The sequence below is a fragment of the Hyperolius riggenbachi genome, chromosome 2 (genome assembly GCF_040937935.1).
Source record: "Hyperolius riggenbachi isolate aHypRig1 chromosome 2, aHypRig1.pri, whole genome shotgun sequence".
NCBI lineage: Eukaryota > Metazoa > Chordata > Amphibia > Anura > Hyperoliidae > Hyperolius > Hyperolius riggenbachi.
This window is the reverse complement of record NC_090647.1, coordinates 360,360,668-360,375,225: the sequence shown is the minus strand read 5'-3', so window position 1 is coordinate 360,375,225 and position 14,558 is coordinate 360,360,668.

The following is a 14,558-nucleotide window of genomic DNA, read 5'->3' as shown; positions in this document are numbered from 1 at the left end:
AACCAGCATCCATGAGTGACTATTACAACCGGCGCCCAGAAGGGACTTTTAAAACCGGCATCCATGAGTGACTATTACAGCCGGCGCCCAGAAGGGACTTTTAAAACCGGCAACCATGAGTGACTATTAAAGCCGGCGCCCAGAAGGGACTTTTAAAACCGGCATCCATGAGTGACTATTACAACCGGCGCCCAGAAGGGACTTTTAAAGCCAGCGACAAGAAGGGACTTTTAAAGCCGGCGGCCAGAAGGGACTTTTAAAGCCGGCGGCCAGAAGGGACTTTTAAAGCCACCGCCCAGAAGGGACTTTTAAAACCGGCATCCATGAGTGACTATTACAGCCGGCGCCCAGAAGGGACTTTTAAAACCGGCATCCATGAGTGACTATTACAACCGGCGCCCAGAAGGGACTTTTAAAGCCGGCATCCATGAGTGACTATTACAGCCGGCGCCCAGAAGGGACTTTTAAAACCGGCATCCATGAGTGACTATTACAACCGGCGCCCAGAAGGGACTTTTAAAACCGGCATCCATGAGTGACTATTACAGCCGGCGCCCAGAAGGGACTTTTAAAACCGGCATCCATGAGTGACTATTACAGCCGGCGCCCAGAAGGGACTTTTAAAACCGGCATCCATGAGTGACTATTACAGCCGGCGCCCAGAAGGGACTTTTAAAACCGGCATCCATGAGTGACTATTACAACCGGCGCCCAGAAGGGACTTTTAAAACCGGCATCCATGAGTGACTATTACAGCCGGCGCCCAGAAGGGACTTTTAAAACCGGCATCCATGAGTGACTATTACAGCCGGCGCCCAGAAGGGACTTTTAAAACCGGCATCCATAAGTGACTATTACAACCGGCGCCCAGAAGGGACTTTTAAAGCCGGCATCCATGAGTGACTATTACAGCCGGCGCCCAGGAGGGACTTTTAAAACCGGCATCCATGAGTAACTATTACAACCGGCGCCCAGAAGGGACTTTTAAAACCGGCATCTATGAGTGACTATTACAGCCGGCGCCCAGAAGGGACTTTTAAAGCCAGCGCCCAGAAGGGACTTTAAAAACCGGCATCCATGAGTGACTATTACAGCCGGCGCCCAGAAGAGACTTTTAAAACCAGCATCCATGAGTGACTATTACAACCGGCGCCCAGAAGGGACTTTTAAAACCGGCATCCATGAGTGACTATTACAGCCGGCGCCCAGAAGGGACTTTTAAAACCGGCAACCATGAGTGACTATTAAAGCCGGCGCCCAGAAGGGACTTTTAAAACCGGCATCCATGAGTGACTATTACAACCGGCGCCCAGAAGGGACTTTTAAAGCCAGCGACAAGAAGGGACTTTTAAAGCCGGCGGCCAGAAGGGACTTTTAAAGCCGGCGGCCAGAAGGGACTTTTAAAGCCACCGCCCAGAAGGGACTTTTAAAACCGGCATCCATGAGTGACTATTACAGCCGGCGCCCAGAAGGGACTTTTAAAACCGGCATCCATGAGTGACTATTACAACCGGCGCCCAGAAGGGACTTTTAAAGCCGGCATCCATGAGTGACTATTACAGCCGGCGCCCAGAAGGGACTTTTAAAACCGGCATCCATGAGTGACTATTACAACCGGCGCCCAGAAGGGACTTTTAAAACCGGCATCCATGAGTGACTATTACAGCCGGCGCCCAGAAGGGACTTTTAAAACCGGCATCCATGAGTGACTATTACAGCCGGCGCCCAGAAGGGACTTTTAAAACCGGCATCCATGAGTGACTATTACAGCCGGCGCCCAGAAGGGACTTTTAAAACCGGCATCCATGAGTGACTATTACAACCGGCGCCCAGAAGGGACTTTTAAAACCGGCATCCATGAGTGACTATTACAGCCGGCGCCCAGAAGGGACTTTTAAAACCGGCATCCATGAGTGACTATTACAGCCGGCGCCCAGAAGGGACTTTTAAAACCGGCATCCATAAGTGACTATTACAACCGGCGCCCAGAAGGGACTTTTAAAGCCGGCATCCATGAGTGACTATTACAGCCGGCGCCCAGGAGGGACTTTTAAAACCGGCATCCATGAGTAACTATTACAACCGGCGCCCAGAAGGGACTTTTAAAACCGGCATCTATGAGTGACTATTACAGCCGGCGCCCAGAAGGGACTTTTAAAGCCAGCGACAAGAAGAGACTTTTAAAGCCGGCGGCCAGAAGGGACTTTTAAAGCCGGCGGCCAGAAGGGACTTTTAAAGCCACCGCCCAGAAGGGACTTTTAAAACCGGCATCCATGAGTGACTATTACAGCCGGCGCCCAGAAGGGACTTTTAAAACCGGCATCCATGAGTGACTATTACAACCGGCGCCCAGAAGGGACTTTTAAAACCGGCATCCATGAGTGACTATTACAACCGGCGCCCAGAAGGGACTTTTAAAACCGGCATCCATGAGTGACTATTACAGCCGGCGCCCAGAAGGGACTTTTAAAACCGGCATCCATGAGTGACTATTACAGCCGGCGCCCAGAAGGGACTTTTAAAACCGGCATCCATGAGTGACTATTACAGCCGGCGCCCAGAAGGGACTTTTAAAACCGGCATCCATGAGTGACTATTACAACCGGCGCCCAGAAGGGACTTTTAAAACCGGCATCCATAAGTGACTATTACAGCCGGCGCCCAGAAGGGACTTTTAAAACCGGCATCCATGAGTGACTATTACAGCCGGCGCCCAGAAGGGACTTTTAAAACCGGCATCCATGAGTGACTATTACAACCGGCGCCCAGAAGGGACTTTTAAAACCGGCATCCATGAGTGACTATTACAGCCGGCGCCCAGAAGGGACTTTTAAAACCGGCATCCATAAGTGACTATTACAACCGGCGCCCAGAAGGGACTTTTAAAGCCGGCATCCATGAGTGACTATTACAGCCGGCGCCCAGGAGGGACTTTTAAAACCGGCATCCATGAGTAACTATTACAACCGGCGCCCAGAAGGGACTTTTAAAACCGGCATCTATGAGTGACTATTACAGCCGGCGCCCAGAAGGGACTTTTAAAGCCGGCGGCCAGAAGGGACTTTTAAAGCCAGCGCCCAGAAGGGACTTTTAAAACCGGCATCCATGAGTGGCTATTACAGCCGGCGCCCAGAAGGGACTTTTAAAACCGGCATCCATGAGTGACTATTACAACCGGCGCCCAGAAGGGACTTTTAAAGCCGGCATACATGAGTGACTATTTCAACCGGCGCCCAGAAGGGACTTTTAAAACCGGCATCCATGAGTGACTATTACAGCCGGCGCCCAGAAGGGACTTTTAAAACCGGCATCCATGAGTGACTATTACAGCCGGCGCCCAGAAGGGACTTTTAAAACCGGCATCCATGAGTGACTATTACAGCCGGCGCCCAGAAGGGACTTTTAAAACCGGCATCCATGAGTAACTATTACAACCGGCGCCCAGAAGGGACTTTTAAAACCGGCATCTATGAGTGACTATTACAGCCGGCGCCCAGAAGGGACTTTTAAAACCGGCATCCATGAGTGACTATTAAAGCCGGCGCCCAGAAGGGACTTTTAAAGCCAGCGCCCAGAAGGGACTTTTAAAGCCAGCGCCCAGAAGGGACTTTTAAAGCCAGCGCATAGAAGGGACTTTTAAAGCCAGCGCCCAGAAGGGACTTTCAAAACCGGCATCCATGAGTGACTATTACAGCCTGCGCCCAGAAGGGACTTTTAAAGCCGGCGGCCAGAAGGGACTTTTAAAGCCAGCGCCCAGAAGGGACTTTTAAAGCCAGCATCCATGAGTGACTATTACAGCCGGCGCCCAGAAGGGACTTTTAAAACCGGCATCCATGAGTGACTATTAAAGCCGGCGCCCAGAAGGGACTTTTAAAACCGGCATCCATGAGTGACTATTACAACCGGCGCCCAGAAGGGACTTTTAAAGCCAGCGACAAGAAGGGACTTTTAAAGCCGGCGGCCAGAAGGGACTTTTAAAGCCGGCGGCCAGAAGGGACTTTTAAAGCCACCGCCCAGAAGGGACTTTTAAAACCGGCATCCATGAGTGACTATTACAGCCGGCGCCCAGAAGGGACTTTTAAAACCGGCATCCATGAGTGACTATTACAACCGGCGCCCAGAAGGGACTTTTAAAGCCGGCATCCATGAGTGACTATTACAGCCGGCGCCCAGAAGGGACTTTTAAAACCGGCATCCATGAGTGACTATTACAACCGGCGCCCAGAAGGGACTTTTAAAACCGGCATCCATGAGTGACTATTACAGCCGGCGCCCAGAAGGGACTTTTAAAACCGGCATCCATGAGTGACTATTACAGCCGGCGCCCAGAAGGGACTTTTAAAACCGGCATCCATGAGTGACTATTACAGCCGGCGCCCAGAAGGGACTTTTAAAACCGGCATCCATGAGTGACTATTACAACCGGCGCCCAGAAGGGACTTTTAAAACCGGCATCCATGAGTGACTATTACAGCCGGCGCCCAGAAGGGACTTTTAAAACCGGCATCCATGAGTGACTATTACAGCCGGCGCCCAGAAGGGACTTTTAAAACCGGCATCCATGAGTGACTATTACAACCGGCGCCCAGAAGGGACTTTTAAAACCGGCATCCATGAGTGACTATTACAGCCGGCGCCCAGAAGGGACTTTTAAAACCGGCATCCATAAGTGACTATTACAACCGGCGCCCAGAAGGGACTTTTAAAGCCGGCATCCATGAGTGACTATTACAGCCGGCGCCCAGGAGGGACTTTTAAAACCGGCATCCATGAGTAACTATTACAACCGGCGCCCAGAAGGGACTTTTAAAACCGGCATCTATGAGTGACTATTACAGCCGGCGCCCAGAAGGGACTTTTAAAGCCGGCGGCCAGAAGGGACTTTTAAAGCCAGCGCCCAGAAGGGACTTTTAAAACCGGCATCCATGAGTGGCTATTACAGCCGGCGCCCAGAAGGGACTTTTAAAACCGGCATCCATGAGTGACTATTTCAACCGGCGCCCAGAAGGGACTTTTAAAACCGGCATCCATGAGTGGCTATTACAACCGGCGCCCAGAAGGGACTTTTAAAACCGGCATCCATGAGTGACTATTACAGCCGGCGCCCAGAAGGGACTTTTAAAACCGGCATCCATGAGTGACTATTACAGCCGGCGCCCAGAAGGGACTTTTAAAACCGGCATCCATGAGTAACTATTACAACCGGCGCCCAGAAGGGACTTTTAAAACCGGCATCCATGAGTGACTATTACAGCCGGCGCCCAGAAGGGACTTTTAAAGCCAGCGGCCAGAAGGGACTTTTAAAGCCAGCGCCCAGAAGGGACTTTTAAAGCCAGCGCCCAGAAGGGACTTTTAAAGCCAGCGCCCAGAAGGGACTTTTAAAACCGGCATCCATGAGTGACTATTACAGCCGGCGCCCAGAAGGGACTTTTAAAGCCGGCGGCCAGAAGGGACTTTTAAAGCCAGCGCCCAGAAGGGACTTTAAAAACCGGCATCCATGAGTGACTATTACAGCCGGCGCCCAGAAGAGACTTTTAAAACCGGCATCCATGAGTGACTATTACAACCGGCGCCCAGAAGGGACTTTTAAAACCGGCATCCATGAGTGACTATTACAGCCGGCGCCCAGAAGGGACTTTTAAAACCGGCATCCATGAGTGACTATTACAACCGGCGCCCAGAAGGGACTTTTAAAACCGGCATCCATGAGTGACTATTACAGCCGGCGCCCAGAAGGGACTTTTAAAACCGGCATCCATGAGTGACTATTACAGCCGGCGCCCAGAAGGGACTTTTAAAACCGGCATCCATGAGTAACTATTACAACCGGCACCCAGAAGGGACTTTTAAAACCGGCATCCATGAGTGACTATTACAGCCGGCGCCCAGAAGGGACTTTTAAAGCCGGCGTCCATGAGTGACTATTACAGCCGGCGCCCAGGAGGGACTTTTAAAACCGGCATCCATGAGTAACTATTACAACCGGCGCCCAGAAGGGACTTTTAAAACCGGCATCTATGAGTGACTATTACAGCCGGCGCCCAGAAGGGACTTTTAAAGCCAGCGCCTAGAAGGGACTTTTAAAACCGGCATCCATGAGTGGCTATTACAGCCGGCGCCCAGAAGGGACTTTTAAAACCGGCATCCATGAGTGACTATTACAACCGGCGCCCAGAAGGGACTTTTAAAGCCGGCATACATGAGTGACTATTTCAACCGGCGCCCAGAAGGGACTTTTAAAACCGGCATCCATGAGTGACTATTACAGCCGGCGCCCAGAAGGGACTTTTAAAACCGGCATCCATGAGTGACTATTACAGCCGGCGCCCAGAAGGGACTTTTAAAACCGGCATCCATGAGTGACTATTACAGCCGGCGCCCAGAAGGGACTTTTAAAACCGGCATCCATGAGTAACTATTACAACCGGCGCCCAGAAGGGACTTTTAAAACCGGCATCTATGAGTGACTATTACAGCCGGCGCCCAGAAGGGACTTTTAAAGCCAGCGGCCAGAAGGGACTTTTAAAGCCAGCGCCCAGAAGGGACTTTTAAAGCCAGCGCCCAGAAGGGACTTTTAAAGCCAGCGCCCAGAAGGGACTTTTAAAACCGGCATCCATGAGTGACTATTACAGCCGGCGCCCAGAAGGGACTTTTAAAGCCGGCGGCCAGAAGGGACTTTTAAAGCCAGCGCCCAGAAGGGACTTTAAAAACCGGCATCCATGAGTGACTATTACAGCCGGCGCCCAGAAGAGACTTTTAAAACCGGCATCCATGAGTGACTATTACAACCGGCGCCCAGAAGGGACTTTTAAAACCGGCATCCATGAGTGACTATTACAGCCGGCGCCCAGAAGGGACTTTTAAAACCGGCATCCATGAGTGACTATTACAGCCGGCGCCCAGAAGGGACTTTTAAAACCGGCATCCATGAGTGACTATTACAACCGGCGCCAAGAAGGGACTATTAAAACCGGCATCCATGAGTGACTATTAAAGCCGGCGCCCAGAAGGGACTTTTAAAACCGGCATCCATGAGTGACTATTACAACCGGCGCCCAGAAGGGACTTTTAAAGCCGGCATCCATGAGTGACTATTACAGCCGGCGCCCAGAAGGGACTTTTAAAACCGGCATACATGAGTGACTATTACAGCCGGCGCCCAGAAGGGACTTTTAAAACCGGCATCCATAAGTGACTATTACAACCGGCGCCCAGAAGGGACTTTTAAAGCCGGCATCCATGAGTGACTATTACAGCCGGCGCCCAGGAGGGACTTTTAAAACCGGCATCCATGAGTAACTATTACAACCGGCGCCCAGAAGGGACTTTTAAAACCGGCATCTATGAGTGACTATTACAGCCGGCGCCCAGAAGGGAGTTTTAAAGCCGGCGGCCAGAAGGGACTTTTAAAGCCAGCGCCCAGAAGGGACTTTTAAAACCGGCATCCATGAGTGGCTATTACAGCCGGCGCCCAGAAGGGACTTTTAAAACCGGCATCCATGAGTGACTATTACAACCGGCGCCCAGAAGGGACTTTTAAAGCCGGCATACATGAGTGACTATTTCAACCGGCGCCCAGAAGGGACTATTAAAACCGGCATCCATGAGTGACTATTACAGCCGGCGCCCAGAAGGGACTTTTAAAACCGGCATCCATGAGTGACTATTACAGCCGGCGCCCAGAAGGGACTTTTAAAACCGGCATCTATGAGTGACTATTACAGCCGGCGCCCAGAAGGGACTTTTAAAGCCGGCGGCCAGAAGGGACTTTTAAAGCCAGCGCCCAGAAGGGACTTTTAAAACCGGCATCCATGAGTGGCTATTACAGCCGGCGCCCAGAAGGGACTTTTAAAACCGGCATCCATGAGTGACTATTACAACCGGCGCCCAGAAGGGACTTTTAAAGCAAGCGGCCAGAAGGGACTTTTAAAGCCAGCGCCCAGAAGGGACTTTTAAAGCCAGCGCATAGAAGGGACTTTTAAAGCCAGCGCCCAGAAGGGACTTTCAAAACCGGCATCCATGAGTGACTATTACAGCCTGCGCCCAGAAGGGACTTTTAAAGCCGGCGGCCAGAAGGGACTTTTAAAGCCACCGCCCAGAAGGGACTTTTAAAACCGGCATCCATGAGTGACTATTACAGCCGGCGCCCAGAAGGGACTTTTAAAACCGGCATCCATGAGTGACTATTACAACCGGCGCCCAGAAGGGACTTTTAAAACCGGAATCCATGAGTGACTTTTACAGCCGGCGCCCAGAAGGGACTTTTAAAACCGGCATCCATGAGTGACTATTACAGCCGGCGCCCAGAAGGGACTTTTAAAACCGGCATCCATGAGTGACTATTACAACCGGCGCCCAGAAGGGACTTTTAAAACCGGCATCCATAAGTGACTATTACAACCGGCGCCCAGAAGGGACTTTTAAAGCCGGCATCCATGAGTGACTATTACAGCCGGCGCCCAGGAGGGACTTTTAAAACCGGCATCTATGAGTGACTATTACAGCCGGCGCCCAGAAGGGACTTTTAAAGCCGGCGCCCAGAAGGGACTTTTAAAGCCGGCGCCCAGAAGGGACTTTTAAAGCCGGCGGCCAGAAGGGACTTTTAAAGCCAGCGCCCAGAAGGGACTTTTAAAACCGGCATCCATGAATGGCTATTACAGCCGGCGCCCAGAAGGGACTTTTAAAACCGGCATCCATGAGTGACTATTACAAACGGCGCCCAGAAGGGACTTTTAAAGCCGGCATACATGAGTGACTATTTCAACCGGCGCCCAGAAGGGACTTTTAAAACCGGCATCCATGAGTGACTATTACAGCCGGCGCCCAGAAGGGACTTTTAAAGCCAGCGGCCAGAAGGGACTTTTACAGCCAGCGCCCAGAAGGGACTTTTAAAGCCAGCGCATAGAAGGGACTTTTAAAGCCAGCGCCCAGAAGGGACTTTCAAAACCGGCATCCATGAGTGACTATTACAGCCTGCGCCCAGAAGGGACTTTTAAAGCCGGCGGCCAGAAGGGACTTTTAAAGCCAGCGCCCAGAAGGGACTTTAAAAACCGGCATCCATGAGTGACTATTACAGCCGGAGCCCAGAGGAGAGTTTTAAAACCAGCATCCATGAGTGACTATTACAACCGGCGCCCAGAAGGGACTTTTAAAACCGGCATCCATGAGTGACTATTACAGCCGGCGCCCAGAAGGGACTTTTAAAACCGGCATCCATGAGTGACTATTAAAGCCGGCGCCCAGAAGGGACTTTTAAAACCGGCATCCATGAGTGACTATTACAACCGGCGCCCAGAAGGGACTTTTAAAGCCAGCGACAAGAAGGGACTTTTAAAGCCGGCGGCCAGAAGGGACTTTTAAAGCCGGCGGCCAGAAGGGACTTTTAAAGCCACCGCCCAGAAGGGACTTTTAAAACCGGCATCCATGAGTGACTATTACAGCCGGCGCCCAGAAGGGACTTTTAAAACCGGCATCCATGAGTGACTATTACAACCGGCGCCCAGAAGGGACTTTTAAAGCCGGCGGCCAGAAGGGACTTTTAAAGGCAGCGCCCAGAAGGGACTTTAAAAACCGGCATCCATGAGTGACTATTACAGCCGGCGCCCAGAAGAGACTTTTAAAACCGGCATCCATGAGTGACTATTACAACCGGCGCCCAGAAGGGACTTTTAAAACCGGCATCCATGAGTGACTAGTACAGCCGGCGCCCAGAAGGGACTTTTAAAACCGGCATCCATGAGTTACTATTACAGCCGGCGCCCAGAAGGGACTTTTAAAACCGGCATCCATGAGTGACTATTACAGCCGGCGCCCAGAAGGGACTTTTAAAACCGGCATCCATGAGTGACTATTACAACCGGCGCCCAGAAGGGACTTTTAAAACCGGCATCCATGAGTGACTATTACAGCCGGCGCCCAGAAGGGACTTTTAAAACCGGCATCCATGAGTGACTATTACAACCGGCGCCCAGAAGGGACTTTTAAAGCCGGCATCCATGAGTGACTATTACAGCCGGCGCCCAGAAGGGACTTTTAAAGCCGGCATCCATGAGTGACTATTACAACCGGCGCCCAGAAGGGACTTTTAAAACCGGCATCCATGAGTGACTATTACAGCCGGCGCCCAGAAGGGACTTTTAAAACCGGCATCCATGAGTGACTATTACAACCGGCGCCCAGAAGGGACTTTTAAAGCCGGCATCCATGAGTGACTATTACAGCCGGCGCCCAGAAGGGACTTTTAAAACCGGCATCCATGAGTGACTATTACAACCGGCGCCCAGAAGGGACTTTTAAAACTGGCATCCATGAGTGACTATTACAGCCGGCGCCCAGAAGGGACTTTTAAAACCGGCATCCATGAGTGACTATTACAGCCGGCGCCCAGAAGGGACTTTTAAAACCGGCATCCATGAGTGACTATTACAGCCGGCGCCCAGAAGGGACTTTTAAAACCGGCATCCATGAGTGACTATTACAGCCGGCGCCCAGAAGGGACTTTTAAAACCGGCATCCATGAGTGACTATTACAACCGGCGCCCAGAAGGGACTTTTAAAACCAGCATCCATGAGTGACTATTACAGCCGGCGCCCAGAAGGGACTTTTAAAACCGGCATCCATGAGTGACTATTACAGCCGGCGCCCAGAAGGGACTTTTAAAACCGGCATCCATGAGTGACTATTACAACCGGCGCCCAGAAGGGACTTTTAAAACCGGCATCCATGAGTGACTATTACAGCCGGCGCCCAGAAGGGACTTTTAAAACCGGCATCCATGAGTGACTATTACAACCGGCGCCCAGAAGGGACTTTTAAAACCAGCATCCATGAGTGACTATTACAGCCGGCGCCCAGAAGGGACTTTTAAAACCGGCATCCATGAGTGACTATTACAGCCGGCGCCCAGAAGGGACTTTTAAAACCGGCATCCATGAGTGACTATTACAACCGGCGCCCAGAAGGGACTTTTAAAACCGGCATCCATGAGTGACTATTACAGCCGGCGCCCAGAAGGGACTTTTAAAACCGGCATCCATGAGTGACTATTACAGCCGGCGCCCAGAAGGGACTTTTAAAACCGGCATCCATGAGTAACTATTACAACCGGCGCCCAGAAGGGACTTTTAAAGCCGGCATCCATGAGTGACTATTACAGCCGGCGCCCAGGAGGGACTTTTAAAACCGGCATCCATGAGTAACTATTACAACCGGCGCCCAGAAGGGACTTTTAAAACCGGCATCTATGAGTGACTATTACAGCCGGCGCCCAGAAGGGACTTTTAAAGCCGGCATCCATGAGTGACTATTACAACCGGCGCCCAGAAGGGACTTTTAAAACCAGCATCCATGAGTGACTATTACAGCCGGCGCCCAGAAGGGACTTTTAAAACCGGCATCCATGAGTGACTATTACAGCCGGCGCCCAGAAGGGACTTTTAAAACCGGCATCCATGAGTGACTATTACAACCGGCGCCCAGAAGGGACTTTTAAAACCGGCATCCATGAGTGACTATTACAGCCGGCGCCCAGAAGGGACTTTTAAAACCGGCATCCATGAGTGACTATTACAGCCGGCGCCCAGAAGGGACTTTTAAAACCGGCATCCATGAGTAACTATTACAACCGGCGCCCAGAAGGGACTTTTAAAGCCGGCATCCATGAGTGACTATTACAGCCGGCGCCCAGGAGGGACTTTTAAAACCGGCATCCATGAGTAACTATTACAACCGGCGCCCAGAAGGGACTTTTAAAACCGGCATCTATGAGTGACTATTACAGCCGGCGCCCAGAAGGGACTTTTAAAGCCGGCGGCCAGAAGTAACTTTTAAAGCCAGCGCCCAGAAGGGACTTTTAAAACCGGCATCCATGAGTGGCTATTACAGCCGGCGCCCAGAAGGGACTTTTAAAACCGGCATCCATGAGTGACTATTACAACCGGCGCCCAGAAGGGACTTTTAAAGCCGGCATACATGAGTGACTATTTCAACCGGCGCCCAGAAGGGACTTTTAAAACCGGCATCCATGAGTGACTATTACAGCCGGCGCCCAGAAGGGACTTTTAAAACCGGCATCCATGAGTGACTATTACAGCCGGCGCCCAGAAGGGACTTTTAAAACCGGCATCCATGAGTGACTATTACAGCCGGCGCCCAGAAGGGACTTTTAAAACCGGCATCCATGAGTAACTATTACAACCGGCGCCCAGAAGGGACTTTTAAAACCGGCATCTATGAGTGACTATTACAGCCGGCGCCCAGAAGGGACTTTTAAAGCCAGCGGCCAGAAGGGACTTTTAAAGCCAGCGGCCAGAAGGGACTTTTAAAGCCAGCGCCCAGAAGGGACTTTTAAAGCCAGCGCCCAGAAGGGACTTTTAAAGCCAGCGCCCAGAAGGGACTTTTAAAGCCAGCGCATAGAAGGGACTTTTAAAGCCGGCGCCCAGAAGGGACTTTTAAAACCGGCATCCATGAGTGACTATTACAGCCGGCGCCCAGAAGGGACTTTTAAAGCCAGCGGCCAGAAGGGACTTTTAAAGCCAGCGCCCAGAAGGGACTTTTAAAGCCAGCGCATAGAAGGGACTTTTAAAGCCAGCGCCCGGAAGGGACTTTCAAAACCGGCATCCATGAGTGACTATTACAGCCTGCGCCCAGAAGGGACTTTTAAAGCCGGCGGCCAGAAGGGACTTTTAAAGCCAGCGCCCAGAAGGGACTTTAAAAACCGGCATCCATGAGTGACTATTACAGCCGGAGCCCAGAGGAGAGTTTTAAAACCAGCATCCATGAGTGACTATTACAACCGGCGCCCAGAAGGGACTTTTAAAACCGGCATCCATGAGTGACTATTACAGCCGGCGCCCAGAAGGGACTTTTAAAACCGGCATCCATGAGTGACTATTAAAGCCGGCGCCCAGAAGGGACTTTTAAAACCGGCATCCATGAGTGACTATTACAACCGGCGCCCAGAAGGGACTTTTAAAGCCAGCGACAAGAAGGGACTTTTAAAGCCGGCGGCCAGAAGGGACTTTTAAAGCCGGCGGCCAGAAGGGACTTTTAAAGCCACCGCCCAGAAGGGACTTTTAAAACCGGCATCCATGAGTGACTATTACAGCCGGCGCCCAGAAGGGACTTTTAAAACCGGCATCCATGAGTGACTATTACAACCGGCGCCCAGAAGGGACTTTTAAAGCCGGCGGCCAGAAGGGACTTTTAAAGCCAGCGCCCAGAAGGGACTTTAAAAACCGGCATCCATGAGTGACTATTACAGCCGGCGCCCAGAAGAGACTTTTAAAACCGGCATCCATGAGTGACTATTACAACCGGCGCCCAGAAGGGACTTTTAAAACCGGCATCCATGAGTGACTAGTACAGCCGGCGCCCAGAAGGGACTTTTAAAACCGGCATCCATGAGTGACTATTACAGCCGGCGCCCAGAAGGGACTTTTAAAACCGGCATCCATGAGTGACTATTACAGCCGGCGCCCAGAAGGGACTTTTAAAACCGGCATCCATGAGTGACTATTACAACCGGCGCCCAGAAGGGACTTTTAAAACCGGCATCCATGAGTGACTATTACAGCCGGCGCCCAGAAGGGACTTTTAAAACCGGCATCCATGAGTGACTATTACAACCGGCGCCCAGAAGGGACTTTTAAAGCCGGCATCCATGAGTGACTATTACAGCCGGCGCCCAGAAGGGACTTTTAAAGCCGGCATCCATGAGTGACTATTACAACCGGCGCCCAGAAGGGACTTTTAAAACCGGCATCCATGAGTGACTATTACAGCCGGCGCCCAGAAGGGACTTTTAAAACCGGCATCCATGAGTGACTATTACAACCGGCGCCCAGAAGGGACTTTTAAAGCCGGCATCCATGAGTGACTATTACAGCCGGCGCCCAGAAGGGACTTTTAAAACCGGCATCCATGAGTGACTATTACAACCGGCGCCCAGAAGGGACTTTTAAAACTGGCATCCATGAGTGACTATTACAGCCGGCGCCCAGAAGGGACTTTTAAAACCGGCATCCATGAGTGACTATTACAGCCGGCGCCCAGAAGGGACTTTTAAAACCGGCATCCATGAGTGACTATTACAGCCGGCGCCCAGAAGGGACTTTTAAAACCGGCATCCATGAGTGACTATTACAGCCGGCGCCCAGAAGGGACTTTTAAAGCCAGCGGCCAGAAGGGACTTTTAAAGCCAGCGCCCAGAAGGGACTTTTAAAGCCAGCGCATAGAAGGGACTTTTAAAGCCAGCGCCCAGAAGGGACTTTCAAAACCGGCATCCATGAGTGACTATTACAGCCTGCGCCCAGAAGGGACTTTTAAAGCCGGCGGCCAGAAGGGACTTTTAAAGCCAGCGCCCAGAAGGGACTTTAAAAACCGGCATCCATGAGTGACTATTACAGCCGGAGCCCAGAGGAGAGTTTTAAAACCAGCATCCATGAGTGACTATTACAACCGGCGCCCAGAAGGGACTTTTAAAACCGGCATCCATGAGTGACTATTACAGCCGGCGCCCAGAAGGGACTTTTAAAACCGGCATCCATGAGTGACTATT